This window comes from Sus scrofa, chromosome X (assembly GCF_054392235.1).
Source record: "Sus scrofa isolate SSC_HxYL_T2T_F1_AM1 chromosome X, Sscrofa_HxYL_maternal_Yorkshire_Landrace_v2.0, whole genome shotgun sequence".
NCBI lineage: Eukaryota > Metazoa > Chordata > Mammalia > Artiodactyla > Suidae > Sus > Sus scrofa.
Window position 1 is genome coordinate 109,948,175 of NC_139401.1, and position 13,982 is coordinate 109,962,156.

The 13,982-nt window shown below is 34.3% G+C and overlaps 1 long non-coding RNA gene across 6 annotated transcripts in view; it reads left to right on the forward strand.

Annotated features, from left to right (window-relative positions):
• LOC102165926 (uncharacterized) overlaps positions 1-13,982 on the forward strand; it is a 1,721,850-nt gene that overhangs the window by 922,147 nt on the left and 785,721 nt on the right. For all 6 annotated transcript variants that reach the window (XR_014835565.1, XR_014835569.1, XR_014835563.1 and 3 more), the window contains one exon: positions 9,764-10,024. This is a non-coding gene — a long non-coding RNA (uncharacterized LOC102165926). The remainder of the gene's footprint in view (positions 1-9,763; positions 10,025-13,982) is intronic.

Below are 13,982 nucleotides of genomic sequence, written 5' to 3' on the forward strand. Positions count from 1 at the left end.
ACAACACTCCAAATCCTATGGGATGCAGCAAAAGCCATTCTAAGAGGAAAGTTTATAGCAATACAAGCCCACCTCAGGGAACAAGAAAAAGCTCAAACAAACAAGCTAACTTTACATCTAAAGCAGCTCACGAGAGGAGAACAGACAAGACCTAAAGCTAGTAGAAGGAAAGAAATCATAAAGATCAGAGCAGAAATCAATGAAAGAGAAACAAAGAAAACCATAGAAAAGATCAATGAAACGAAAAGCTGGTTCTTTGAAAAGATCAGCAAAATTGATAAACCCTTAGCCAGACTTCTCAAGAAAAAAAGAGAGAGGACTCAAGTCAATAAAATTAGAAATGAAAAAGGAGAAGTAACAACGGACATCGAACAGAAATACAAAGGACCAGAAGAGACTACTATATGCAACCATATGCCAGTAAAACAGAAAACCTAGAAGAAATGGACAAATCCTTAGAAAGGTATAATCTTCCAAGACTAAACCAAGATGAAGTCGAAAAGATGAATGGACCAGTCACACGAACTGAAGTTGAAACTGTGATTAAAAAACTTCCAACAAGCAAAAGTCCAGGACCAGATGGCTTCACAGGCAAATTCTCTCAAACATTTATAGAAGAGCTAACATCTATCCTGAAACTATTCCAAAAAATTGCATAGGAAGGGACACTCCCAAACTCATTCTATGAGGCCACCATCACCCTGATACTAAAACCAGACAAAAATACCACAAAAAAATAAATAAATAAAACTACAGGCCAATATCACTGATGAACACAGATGCAAAAATCCTCAACAAAATACTAGCAAACCGAATCCAAAAATACATTAAAAGGATTGTACATCATGATCAAGTGGGATTTATCCCAGGAATGCAAGGGTTCTTCAGTATCCAAACATCATGCAGTGTGATACATCACATTAAAAAAACTGAAGAATAAAAACCATATGATCTTTTCAACAGATGCAGAAAAAGCCTTTGACAAAATCCAACACCCATTTCTGATTAAAAAAAAAAGACACCTTCAGAAAGTGGGCAGAGAGGGAACCTCCCTCAACATAATAAAGGCCATATATGACAAACCCAGAGCGAACATCATTCTCAATGGTGAAAAGCTAAAGAATTCCCGCTGAGACCAGGAACAAGATAAGGATGTCTGCTGTCACCACTACTCTTCAACATAGTTTTGGAAGTCCTAGCCACAGAAATCAGAGAAGAAAAAGAAATAAAAGGAATCCAAATTGGAAAGGAAGAAATAAAACTATCACTAGTTGCAGATGACATGATACTATACCTAGAGAATCCTAAAGACTCTACCAGAAAACTGTTAGAGCTCATCCACGAATTTGGCAACATTGCAGGATAAAAAAGTAATACACAGAAATCAACAGCATTCCTATACACTACCAATGAAAGATCAGAAAGAGAAATTAGGGAAGTAATCCCGTTTACCATCACATCCAAAAGAATAAAATACCTAGGAGTAAACCTACCTAAAGAGACAAAAGACCTGTACTCTGAAAACAATAAGACAGTGCTGAAAGAAAGCAAAGGTGACACAAATAGATGGAAAGACATACCATGCTCTTGGATTGGAAGAGTCAACAACATTATCAAAATGACTATACTACCCAAGGCAATCTACAGATTCAATGCAATCCCTATCAAATTACCAAGGACATTTTTCACAGAACTTGAACAAAATATTTTAAAGTTTGTTTGGAAGAACAAAAGACCCAGAATAGCTAAAGACCATCCTGGGAAAGAAAAATGGAGCTGGAGGAATCAGGCTCCCTGACTTCAGACTATACTACAAAGCTACAGTCCTCAAAACCATATGGTACTGGCACAAAGACAGAAATATAGATCCATGGAACAGGATGGAAAGCCCAGAATCAAACCCATGCACCTACAGCCAACTAATCTATGACAAAGGAGGCAAGAATATACAATGGAGAAAAGACAGCTTGTTCAAGAAGTGGTGCTGGGAAAACTGGACAGCCACATATAACAGAATGAACTTAGAACACTTCCTAACACCATACACAAAAATAAAATGGATTAAAGACCTAAATATAAGACTGAATATGTCAAACTCTTAGAGGAAAACATAGGCCAAACACTCTCCATCATAAATGCCAGCATTATCTTCTTAGATCCACGTCTTAGAGTAATGACAATAAAAACAAAAATAAACAAATGGGACTGAAGCAAACTTAAACGTTTCCACACATTCAAGGAAATCCTAAACAAAACAAAAACACAACCCACAGAATGGGAGAAAATATTTGCCAATGAAGCGACTGACAAGGGATTAATCTCCAAAATTTATAAACACCTCCTACCACTCAATATCAAAAATCAAACGACCCCATGGAAAAAATGGACAGAAGATCTCAACAGACAGTTCTCCAAAGACAACGTGTGGATGGCCAAAAAACACAAAATAGGATGTTCAACATCACTCCTTATTAGAGAAATGCAAATCAAAACCACTCTGAGATACCACCTCACACCAGCCAGAATGGCCATCATCCTAAAGTCTACAAACAATAAGTGCTGGAGAAGGTGTGGAGGAAAAGGAACCCTCGTACACTGTTGGTGGGATTATAAATTGGTGTAACCACTGTGGAAAACAGTATGGAGATTTTTCAGAAAACTAAAAATAGAACTACCATTTGATCTAGCAGTCCTACTCCTGGGCATTTATCCAGTTCCTGGTGGAAATACTTTCATTTGAGTTACAATTTAGTTGTTTGACTTTGGCTTTTGTCGTGGGCGGTCCAATGAGAAATAGCTGTTTTGTTTTTTTGTTTTTTTTTGTCTTTTCTAGGGCCACTCCTGCGGCATATGGAGGTTCCCAGACTAGGGGTCTAACCAGAGCTGTAACCGCCGGCCTACACCACAGCCACAGCAACGCGGGATCCAAGCCACGTCTGCGACCTACACCACAGCTCAGGGCAACGCTGGATCATTAACCTACTGAGCAAGGCCAGGGATTGAACCTGCAATCTCATGGTTCTTGGTGAGATTTGTTAACCCCTGCACCACGACGGGAACTCCAGAAATAGCTGTTTTAAAAACTTTTGTATGTTCTGGAAAAAAACAACTGGAAAATATCACCAACTATGTTAACTGATATAAATAATAGTTGATAATTTATATTATCTTCTAATAGCCCCTCAACAATAATTCTTCACATTTCCTTCTGAGAACATGTATCTCAAGACAGGTTCATTTTGAGGAAGGGAAATTTGATAGAGTGGTGTACTGCATCAGAAGACTACTCAGGAAGTACAAGGGTTTTTGTTTGAAGATTGGATGAGAGTATTCAAAACTAGTTTTGTAGAATACTGAAAACAAATTTGGGAACAGATATGAAAATTTACTTTATCAGAAAGTAGGAACCTGGTTTCTTCCTGCAGTATAGCAGTATGTGTTTGATAAGAAGCAATTGGTAGGTGTAATTCATTCTCATGGATAATTTTGCCAGAAGCAAATGCCTAATAAAGGGCCACTGTATTTTACAATTCCGGTGGATGCCGTTCATATTACTGTCTGTGTGAATGGTGCCCTATTAGTTGTGCAGCATACACTTCGCACAGCTATACATGGCAACCCCGCTTATGTCTCCATTGGCGTTAGGATGTTTTTCAAAGGCATAATTTAAAATTTCCAATAACCCTGTTTATTAATTATCTGTGAACCTATGCCTGTCATATATATCTATGTGCATCTGTGTATGTGCGTGCATGCACACACTTACTTGCACCTTGTTCTTTTTTTTTTATCTTTTTGTCTTTTTTTAGGGCCACAATTGTGGCATATGGAGGGTCCCAGGCAAGGAATCAAATCAGAGCTGCAGCTGCTAGCCTATGCCACAGCTGCAGCAACACCAAATCCAAGCTGCATCTGCAACCTACACCACAGCTCACAGCAACACCAAATCCTTAACCCACTGAGCAAGGACAGGAATCAAACCCACATCCTCATTGGTGCTAGTCAGTTTCACTAACTGCTGAGCCATGACAGGAACTCCCTGCTTGCACCTTGTTCTGATTGGAGCTTAAATTCAAATAAGACATTTGTTTAGTTTGTGCTAGATAATTGGTTTCTTCTTTGTGCCATTATTTTTAATTCCAGAGAGGGAGTCCCAAATATTTCTGTCTGAAAATTACAGACTAACTAAGCTTGTGTATTTTTCGTAAGCACCTTTATCAGGTTGAAGAAATATCCTTCTATTCCTAATGAAAGTTTTTATTTTAATTGTGAATTGGTATTGAAGTATGTAAAATACTTTTTTTGCATCTATTGAAAAGGTAGTACAGTTTTAGTTTTAATCTGTTATAATGATGAATTTCACCAATTGCTTTTAAAATAGTAAATCAATTTTCTATTACTAGAATAAAGCCTACTTTGTTTTGATGTATTATCATTTTGATATATTGCTGATATTTATTTGCTATTTTGTTAAGGACTTTTGCTTCTATATTCATGAATAATATCCATTTCCAATTTTTTTTCTTGTAATTCCTTGTCAGTTTTGGTAATAGTGTTATGCTAGCTTCATAAAATGAGGTAAGGAGTATCTCTTATCATCTACGTTTTAAAAGAATTTGTGTAGGATTGGTGTTCTTTAAGTGTTTGATAGAATTCACAAGGAAAACCATCCAGATATAAAGATTTCTTTGTGGGAAGCCTGTTGATTTTTGCTTAATTTCCTTTAATGATAGAAGGTGATTTATGTTTCCTATTTGTTCGTAATTTTTATCTTACAAGGACATTGGTAATTTCCTCCAAGTAGTCATAGTAACTGTGATAAAGTCATTCATAACATGCCCTTTTTATAATTTTAATGGCTGTACGAACCTTAGTAATATTCCCTTATACATCCCTAATGTAACAAATTTGTGTTGTTTTTTTTCTTTTTGTCTTTAAATTTTATTATTTTTTTTTTTTGGTCTTTTTTTTGCCTTTTCTAGGGCTGCTCCCACAGCATATGGAAGTTCCCAGGCCAGGAGTTGAATCCGAGCTGTAGCCCCCAGCCTACACCAGAGCCACAGCAACGCGGGATCCGAGCCGCATCTGCGACCTACACCAGAACTCACAGCAACACTGGATCCTCAACCCACTGAGCAAGGCCAGGGACTGAACCCACAACCTCATGGTTCCTAGTGGAATTCCTTAACCATTGCACCATGACAGGAACTCCAAAATTTTATTAGATTTTTTAAAAGAAAAATCTTTGGCTTTTTTGTATAATTTACTCAATTTATATTTCATTGACTTCAGATCTTTTACTTATTTTTGGCTCACTTTGCTCACCCTTTTCTAGTATAAGATGAAGGGAGAAGTAATTAATTTTAAACATTTCTTTTTTAAATTTAATCATTTCAAATTATATGTTTACCTCTAAACATGGTGTTAGCTTTATCCAACAATTTTTGATATGCTATATAGTCATAAATTCGTTTAAATTTTTCTTGTCTTGTTTTATTTTTAAAAAATACTTCCTAATCCAATACAATTTTTTTTTTCTATTGTACAGCATGGTGACCCAGTTACACATACATATACACATTCTATTTTCTCACATTATCATGCTCCATCATAGGTGACTAGACATAGTTCCCAGTGCTACACAGCAGGATCTCATTACTAAATCATTCCAAAGGCAATAGTTTGCATCCATTAACCTTAAGCTCTCAATGCACCCCACTCCTTCCCCTCTCCCTTGGCAACCACAAGTCTATTCTCCAAGTCCATGATTTCCTTTTCTGTGGAAAGGTTCATTTGTGCACTATATCAGATTCTGGATATAAATGATATCATATGGTATTTGTCTTTCTCTTTCGGACTTACTTCACTCAGGATGAGTCTCTAGTTCCATCCTTGTTGCTGCAAATGGCATTAATTCTTTCTTTCTTTTTGATGGCTGAATAGTATTACATTATGTATATATACCACTTCTTCCTAATCCAATCATCTGTTGATGGACATTTGGGATGCTTCAATGTCTTGGCTATTGTGAATAGTGCTGCAATGAAAATAGGGGTGCATGTGTCTTTTTCAAGGAAAGTTTTGTCCAGATATATGCCCAAGAGTAGGATTGCTGAGTCATATGGTAGTTCAATGTATAGATTTCTAAGGTACCTCCATACTGTTCTCCATAGTGGCCGTACCAGTTTACATTCCCACCAGCAGTGCAGCAGAGTTCTCTTTTCTCCACACCCCTTCCAGCATTTATTATTTGTGGACTTATTAAGGATGGCCATTCTGACTGGTGTGAGGTCATATCTCGTGGTAGTTTTGATTTGCATTTCTCTAATAATCAGGGATGTGGAGCATTCTTTCATGTGCTTGCTGGCCATCTGTACATCTTTGGAGAAATGTCTATTCAGGTCTTTTGCCCATTTTTCCCTTGGGTTGTTGGCTTTTTTGCTGATGAGTTGTATAAGTTGCTTGTATGACCTAGAGATTAAGGCCTTGTCAGTTGCATCATTTAAAACTATTTCCTCCCATTCTGTAAGTTGTCTTTTTGGTTTCTTTTTGGTTTCCTTTGCTGTGCAAAAGCTTGTCAGTTTGATTAGGCCCCATTATTTTATTTTTGTTCTTATTTCTGTTGCTTTGGGAGACTGATCTGAGAAAATATTAGTCAGAGAATGTTTTGTCCATGTTCTCTTCCAGGAGTTTGATGGTGTCTTGTCTTATATTTAAGTCTTTAGGCCATTTTGAGTTTATTTTGGTGCATGGTGTGAGGGTATGTTCTAGTTTCATTGCTTTGCATGCAGCTGTCTAGGTTTCCCAGCAATACTTGCTGAAAAGACTGTATTTTTCCCATTTTATGTTTATCTCCTTTGTTGAAGATTAGTTGATCATAGGTGTCTGGGTTTATTTCTGGGAAATGAAAGGCATCCAAATAGGAAGAGAAGAAGTAAAATTGTCACTGTATGCAGATGACATGATGCTATATAGAGAAAACCCTAAGGGCTCAACCCAAAGATTACTTGAACTGATCAAGAAATTCTGCAAAGTGGCAGGATATAAGATTAACATTCACAAATCAGTCACATTTCTGTATACTAACAATGAAATATTAGAAAAGGAATACAGAAATACAATACCTTTTATAATTGTACCCCAAAAAATCAAATACCTGGGAATACATTGGACCAAGGAGGTAAAGGACTTGTATGCTGAGAACTATAAAACTTTAATCAAGGAAATTAAAGAGGATTCAAAGTAATAGAAAGATTTTCCATGCTCCTGGGTTGGAAAAATTAATAATGTAAAAATGGCCATACTACCCAAAGCAATCTATAGAGTCAGTGCAATCCCTATCAAATTACCAAGGACATTTTTCACAGAACTAAAACTAACAGTCCAAAAATTCATATGGAAGCACAAAAGACCCAGAATTGTCAAAGCAATCCTGAGGAACAAAATCCAAGCAGGAGGCAAAACTCTCCCAGACATCAGGCAATATTACAAAGCCACAGTCTTTTCTTTTAATCACTTTAAATTTATAGGTATGTCAAATAATTTCCAAGTATTTATAAATGTATTTTTAAATTTTTTTATTGATATAAATTTTTAAATGATTTTTTTCCATTATAGCTGGTTTACAGTCAATTTTCTACTGTACAGCAGGGTGACGCAGTGACACATACATATATACATTCTTTTTTCTTACATTATCATGCTCTATCATAAGTGACTAGATATAGTTCCCAGTGTTATACAGCAAAATCTCATAGATATCTAATTAATATTGTTTTGTAAAATAATTCCAAGTGGCCAGTGGAAATACTCTGTATGATGTAAGTCCTTTGAAATTTATTGAGAGTTGTACTATAGCTAAGCATTTGGTGTGTCTTGGTGAATGTTTAATCTGCATTTGAATAGAACGTTATCTACAGTTGTTCACTGTAGGAATCTACAAATGTACATTAGGTCAAAGTGATTGATATTATTGTTCAAATCTTCTATCTTTTTACTGCTTTATTCTCAACCTGTTCTCTTTATGAGAGGTATTAAAATATTTGATAATGATTTATATTTTTGTATCTCTTAAATTTTCAATCTTAATTGGTATTCTGAACCTCTTTTCCTACATGCAGACACATATTTGTTTATTATGTCTTCATGATGAATTACTTTATTATTATTAGATTACATTCTTTTTGGCATTACCCTTTTCCCTACAGCTTACATTTTGTGAGATTAATATTGCTGTGGTACATCATTTTTCATCCTTTTAATTTCAACTTGTATATATCTTTATATTTATAGTTCTTATAAAACATGGATTTAGGTTGTGTTTTATTCTGTCTGATAATTTCTGTTTTTCAATTGTAGTATTTGATCTATTTATAACTAATGTAATGTTTCCTATGGTTGTGTTTAAGTCCATCATACTGCTATTTGTTTTATATTTTTGCCATCTTTTCTATTCTCTTCTGTTCCTTCGTGCCTTCCTTTGTTTGTGCTAGTTATGTATATTTTAGTATTTGCTTTTATCTCCTCAATTGGCTTTTTACTCTTTTTGTGTTTTTGGTAGTTTCTCTAAAAATTATAGACCATATTCTTTACTAATCGTTGTCTAATTTTATGTAATATCCCACTAGTTTCCACTCATATAAGATTAGTATAAGTTGATATTCTCCCAATATATGTACTTTGGTATGCTATATTTTATACATATGTTTGTATAAAAATTTCTGTATTCATATATTTAATGTAAAATTTTTTTATACTTACCCACATACTTATGCTTTCTGGTCCTGTTCATTTTTTTCTCTGACAATCTTTATCTTTTGCCTAAGAAACTATTTTTTTTAATCATTTCTTGCATTGTAGGCCTATTTGAGACAAATTCTTTGGCTTTTGTATGTCTAGAAATGTCTTTAGTCTATTTTTTGAAAGATTTTTTGCAGTGTATGGATTTTTAACTACATTTTTTCAATGCTTTAAATATGTAATTTCATCTTCTAGCATCCTTTTTTTTTAAATAAGAGGCTTACTATCATCCTTATTGTTTTATTTATTTTTTAACCACATAGTATTTAGTTTTTCTCCAATAGATTTTAAGATTATCTTTTTCACTGATTTGCAGCAGTTTTATTATGTAAAATACAATGCAGGAGACAGAGGTGACCCAGTTCTACTCCTTGTTTAATGTAGTCATATGAGTGACTCTGGCTGATACTGCGTGGGACGGAATAACTACTGAGTCAACCTATAGACTTGCAAGACATAATAAATCAGTGTTGCTTTAAATGACTAGTTTTTGTAGTGCTTTTTAAACAATTATAGATAAGTGAAATAGAATTGCTTCCTAGAAGTGGAGTGTTTCTATAACAAAGATATAAAATAGATGCCATTGTCTTTGAGACTGGTTAACTGGAGAAGTGGTAAGGAAATGGTAATTGAAGGCAGAGAGAGCAGTGAGGAACTGGGGCCTGGAAAAGGGTCCTCTCTGTTATATACTGATATAACATTGGCAAGATTGTCACTTGTGATAACTTGGAAGATAGAAATATTACCTAACAAAATTTTAGAACTGGTTAAGATGATAGCTAGGAAATCAAACTGTCAGGAATTCAGTAGTGTCATTTAGCTTCTTTTAGCTATCTATGATTAAGCATGGGAAGAGAGAGATGAGCTAAATAAGGGAGTGTTCAGTTTTCAAGAATAATATGGAATAAATATGTCTAATATAAGACTTACTGGTTTGGAAAATAAAACCTTTTTTTATTTGCAGCCTCTCCAGCTGGAAAAATGCTTTTCAAAATAAGGAATGGCCTCATGGAGCTTATTAAATCCTGAGCACTTCCCAAGGTCAAGTTCAAATCAAGGGTATAAATGTAAAAGATCCTGGAGGATAAAATGTAATGTGAAAAGAAAGTCCACCTAAAAGAGAATCAAGGCACTTCAGCTAAGCTCCTAAATGAATGAAATTACATGAATGATCCCAACTGACCCTGTATGCAGTGGAAGAACCACCAAGTCAACCCACAGAATTGTAAGGAGTACTTCATTTTTTTGCTATTTTAAAATGCTAAGTCTTTTAAGCTAAATCTGACATCTAGGTATCTAATGATTAGCTTCTATTTACAATTACTTTCTCTTGATTGTTGGTCACATTTTCCTGCTCTTTCATCTCATTTTTTTTTCCACAATGAGGTATGATTTATTTCATGTTAATAGAGGTTATAAAGGGGGAGTGACAGTGATTGGTGAGAAATTTTCATTTTTACTATATAAACTTGCATACCATTGGTCAATTGTTTTATCAAGCATATCTACTTTTGTAAGATAAATCCAATTTTAAGTGCTTTTAATAGAGGAAAGCACTATATACAAATTGGTATTACTTTATAGATTGGAGGACAGATCTTGATCTTCTGTTTCTCCACGCTGAAGTAGACCATAAACTATCATCCAGTTACTTCTCAGGAAGCCAGATATGCTCACAGATGTTCTTGGTCAACTCCCACACTGTTGGCTTGGCCATTGATATTTTTAAAAAATTGAATTAATTGCTAACACTTTAAAACTCTGGTGATCTTTTTTCTATTTTATTTTATTTTAAATTTTTTATTATGATTGATTTACAGTGTTCTGTCAATTTCTATTGTACAGCAAAGTGACCCAGTCATACATACATATATATATATATATACATTCTTTTTCTCACATTATCCTCCATCATGTTCCATTATAAGTGATTAGATATATAGTTCCCTGTGCTATACAGCAGGATCTCACTGCTTATCCACTCCAAAAGCAATAGTTTCCATATACTAACCCCAGATACCCAATCCATTCCACTCCCTCCCCCTGGCAAACACGAGCCTGTCCTATATGTCCATGATCTTTTCTGTGTTTTAGATAGATCATTTGTGCTCTATTTTGGAATCCACATATAAGTGATATCATATGGTGTCTCTATCTCTTTCTGACTTACTTCACTCAGGATGAAAGTCTCTGGTTCCATCCATGTTGCTGCAAATGGCATTATTTTGCCCTTCTTATGGCTGAGTAGTATTCCATTGTATATATGTACCACATCTTCCTAATCCATTCATCTGGTTGTTTTCATGTCTTGGCTATTGTGAATAATGCTGTGATGAACATACAGGTGCATATATCTTTTTCAATGAAATTTTTGTCTAGATATATGACCAGGAGTAGGATTGCTGGATCATTTGGTAGTTCTACATTTAGTTTTCTGAGGTATTTCAATATTATAAAAGTCTGGTGATTTTTGCATTAAAATATATGATAGGTAAAGTAGATTGTTACTCTGAATACATCACACAGATACAGACACACACAAACACACAAATTTTTAGTTGAAAGTTAAATTAGATTTCTAATTGGAGCTTCCAGATATAATTTAGTTTTAATTTACAATCAGATATAGTTAAGTGGTATTTAAAAAACAGAAGTTCTAGCTGGTCCTGGTGGCAAACATGATCATGGAGGTTTTTTGTTTTCCTGTAAAGCAGTATTCCTGTCACCAAGGCCAGAGGACACATCCTTTAGCTGTTGTTGCTGCTATTTTTGTTGCAGTATGGACCTAGTGGGAAAGGCATGTCTGTGGCACTAATGGTTAAAAGCAGTAGTACCTTCTTAATTGCATTGTTCTTGGAGTCAACAGCTTAAGTGAAGGATTCAAAAAGCTCAGGTAAAAGATTTCCTACTTTCCTGATTGAAGTGAGGTTGGCAACTAACTTGAGGGTCTGATTCTTGATTCATTCCTGAAGACTCACCCTCAACAAATTGCAAACCCTCAGTTTCTTATATTGAAGCCTTTTACTCTCTATGCTTAAAATAGCCTTAATGGTTTTCTGTTTTCTATATCTGGCTTCTGAGTGATACAACTAGGAAAAGTAGGAGATCTAGCAATATCTGACACATATTTTGTTTATAGTGAAAATAGACTGGTTGGAAGTATTGTAAGCTATGTTTTGCTATAGCCCCTAACCCTATAATATGGGAGTGGCTATGTTAAATACCATTTTTCATTTTATTTGTAGCTTGTTTTTATTAGAAAATCCCACTTCTCTCATTTATTCTTACTATCCCGGACCTTGTGGAGATTTGAGTTTATAACCCTTCTACTACATACCTAAAACTCGGTTGAAAAAAAAGGAATTTTGATGGACAATATGTTAAAGGATGCAGTTCTTCCATTTTGTAAAGACTCTAAAATGACTCACATACAAATCCAGGTCATCAGAAAGCTATATACCTAACCTCCATTATTTAGGCTGCTGATATAACTAGTTTTACTGAATTGAATTTTACCATGGTGTTATAAATATACTTAATAAATAGCCCTATGAAATTACTTATTTTATTAACTGTAAAGGTATTGTTGGGTACATTGTAATATTACTTCTGTGAGGACACAGAAAATAGATTTTTCAGGTCAACTTTTATCTTTTATCTTATGATCAGGTAAGAGATAAGTTTTTTCTTTTTGCATTGGCTGTTAGTCAAAGCTCACTTGAGTGGTTGACTTCTAGTAAGTATAAGACTTCATGCATGCATCTTGTGTATTTAACCTGGATTTGTCTTCTTGTACAACTCTTCTCCTTACCCACATTTCATCAGATAATTAAAAGCAACCCTATTGTAAAATATTTTGAAACCCAAATTGTTTTCCACAGATGTTGCATCATTGATATTCTAACCACCAGTAGACAAGGGTTTCAATTTCTCCATATCCTCTTCACTATTTTTTTACATTTATATTTATAACAGATATTTATCTTTAGTTTTCCTTTTTGTGGCATATTTCCTTTTAGTACGAATATACTACTAGCTTCATATAGTGAGCGAGAAAATATTTCCTCCTTTTCCGTTTTTTGAAAGAATTTGCGAATGATGTTACTAATAACTCATTAAACATTCAACAGAATTCACTATTAAAGCCATCTGGGCCTAGATTTTTTGTTGAAAGTTTTAAAATTACTGCTGTTGAAGGTTTATTTAGGTTTTCTATTTGTTTTTGAGTCATTTTTGGTAGGTTGTATCTTTGTAGAACTTTCTTCTTTTCACCTAGGTTGTCTAATTTGTTGAAACACATTTGTTCATAGTATTCCTTTACAATTCTTTTTATTTCCATGAAATCGGTAGTTATGTCCCCTTTTATTACTGATTTTAGTTATTTGAATATATTTTTTCTCTTGGTGCATTTAGCCAAAAGTTTGTAAATATTGTTAATCTTTTCAAAGAACGAACTTAAATTTTTAAAAATATTTTTCTTAGTCTTAGTTTTCATTCCATTCTAGCCTTTATTTCCTTCTGCATGTATTGGATTTAGTGTGTTCTTTTTATTACTTTTAAGGTGGAAAATTAGGTTATTGTGTTAAGATCTTTTTAATATACGAATTACATCAAAAAATTCCTCTATAAGCCCTACTTGAATTGAATTTTATACATTTTTTTATTTTCATTTTCATTCATCTAAAAATATTTTCTAATTCCCCTTGTGGTTTATTGTTGAACTCATTTAAAGTAGATAGTAATGTGCTTAATTTCCACATAATTGAAGTTGTCTTAAATTTCCCTGATTTTCCTTGATTCCTAATGATTTCTAACTTCATCTACTGTATTCGTATGATAACCAAGCCTTTTAAATTTGTTGATATTTCTGTTTGGCTGAAGACATCATCTATCCTGGAGGAACCTCCCATGGATACTCAAGAAAATGTGTGTGTTGCTGTTGTTAGGTGTGATGTTCTGTAAATATTTGTTTGGTCTAGTTGTTTTATAGTCATGCAATTTCCTTGATGATATTATGCATGTTCTATTCATTATTGAAAGCTGGTGGATTGGAGTCCTCATCTATTTTTGTTGAATATTTTCTCTTCAAATCTGTCAGTTTTGCTTCATATATTTTGGTTCTCTGTTGTTAGGTGCTAGAGTAGGTTGACTGATGGCCCCCCAGAGATATGTCCACCCCAAAC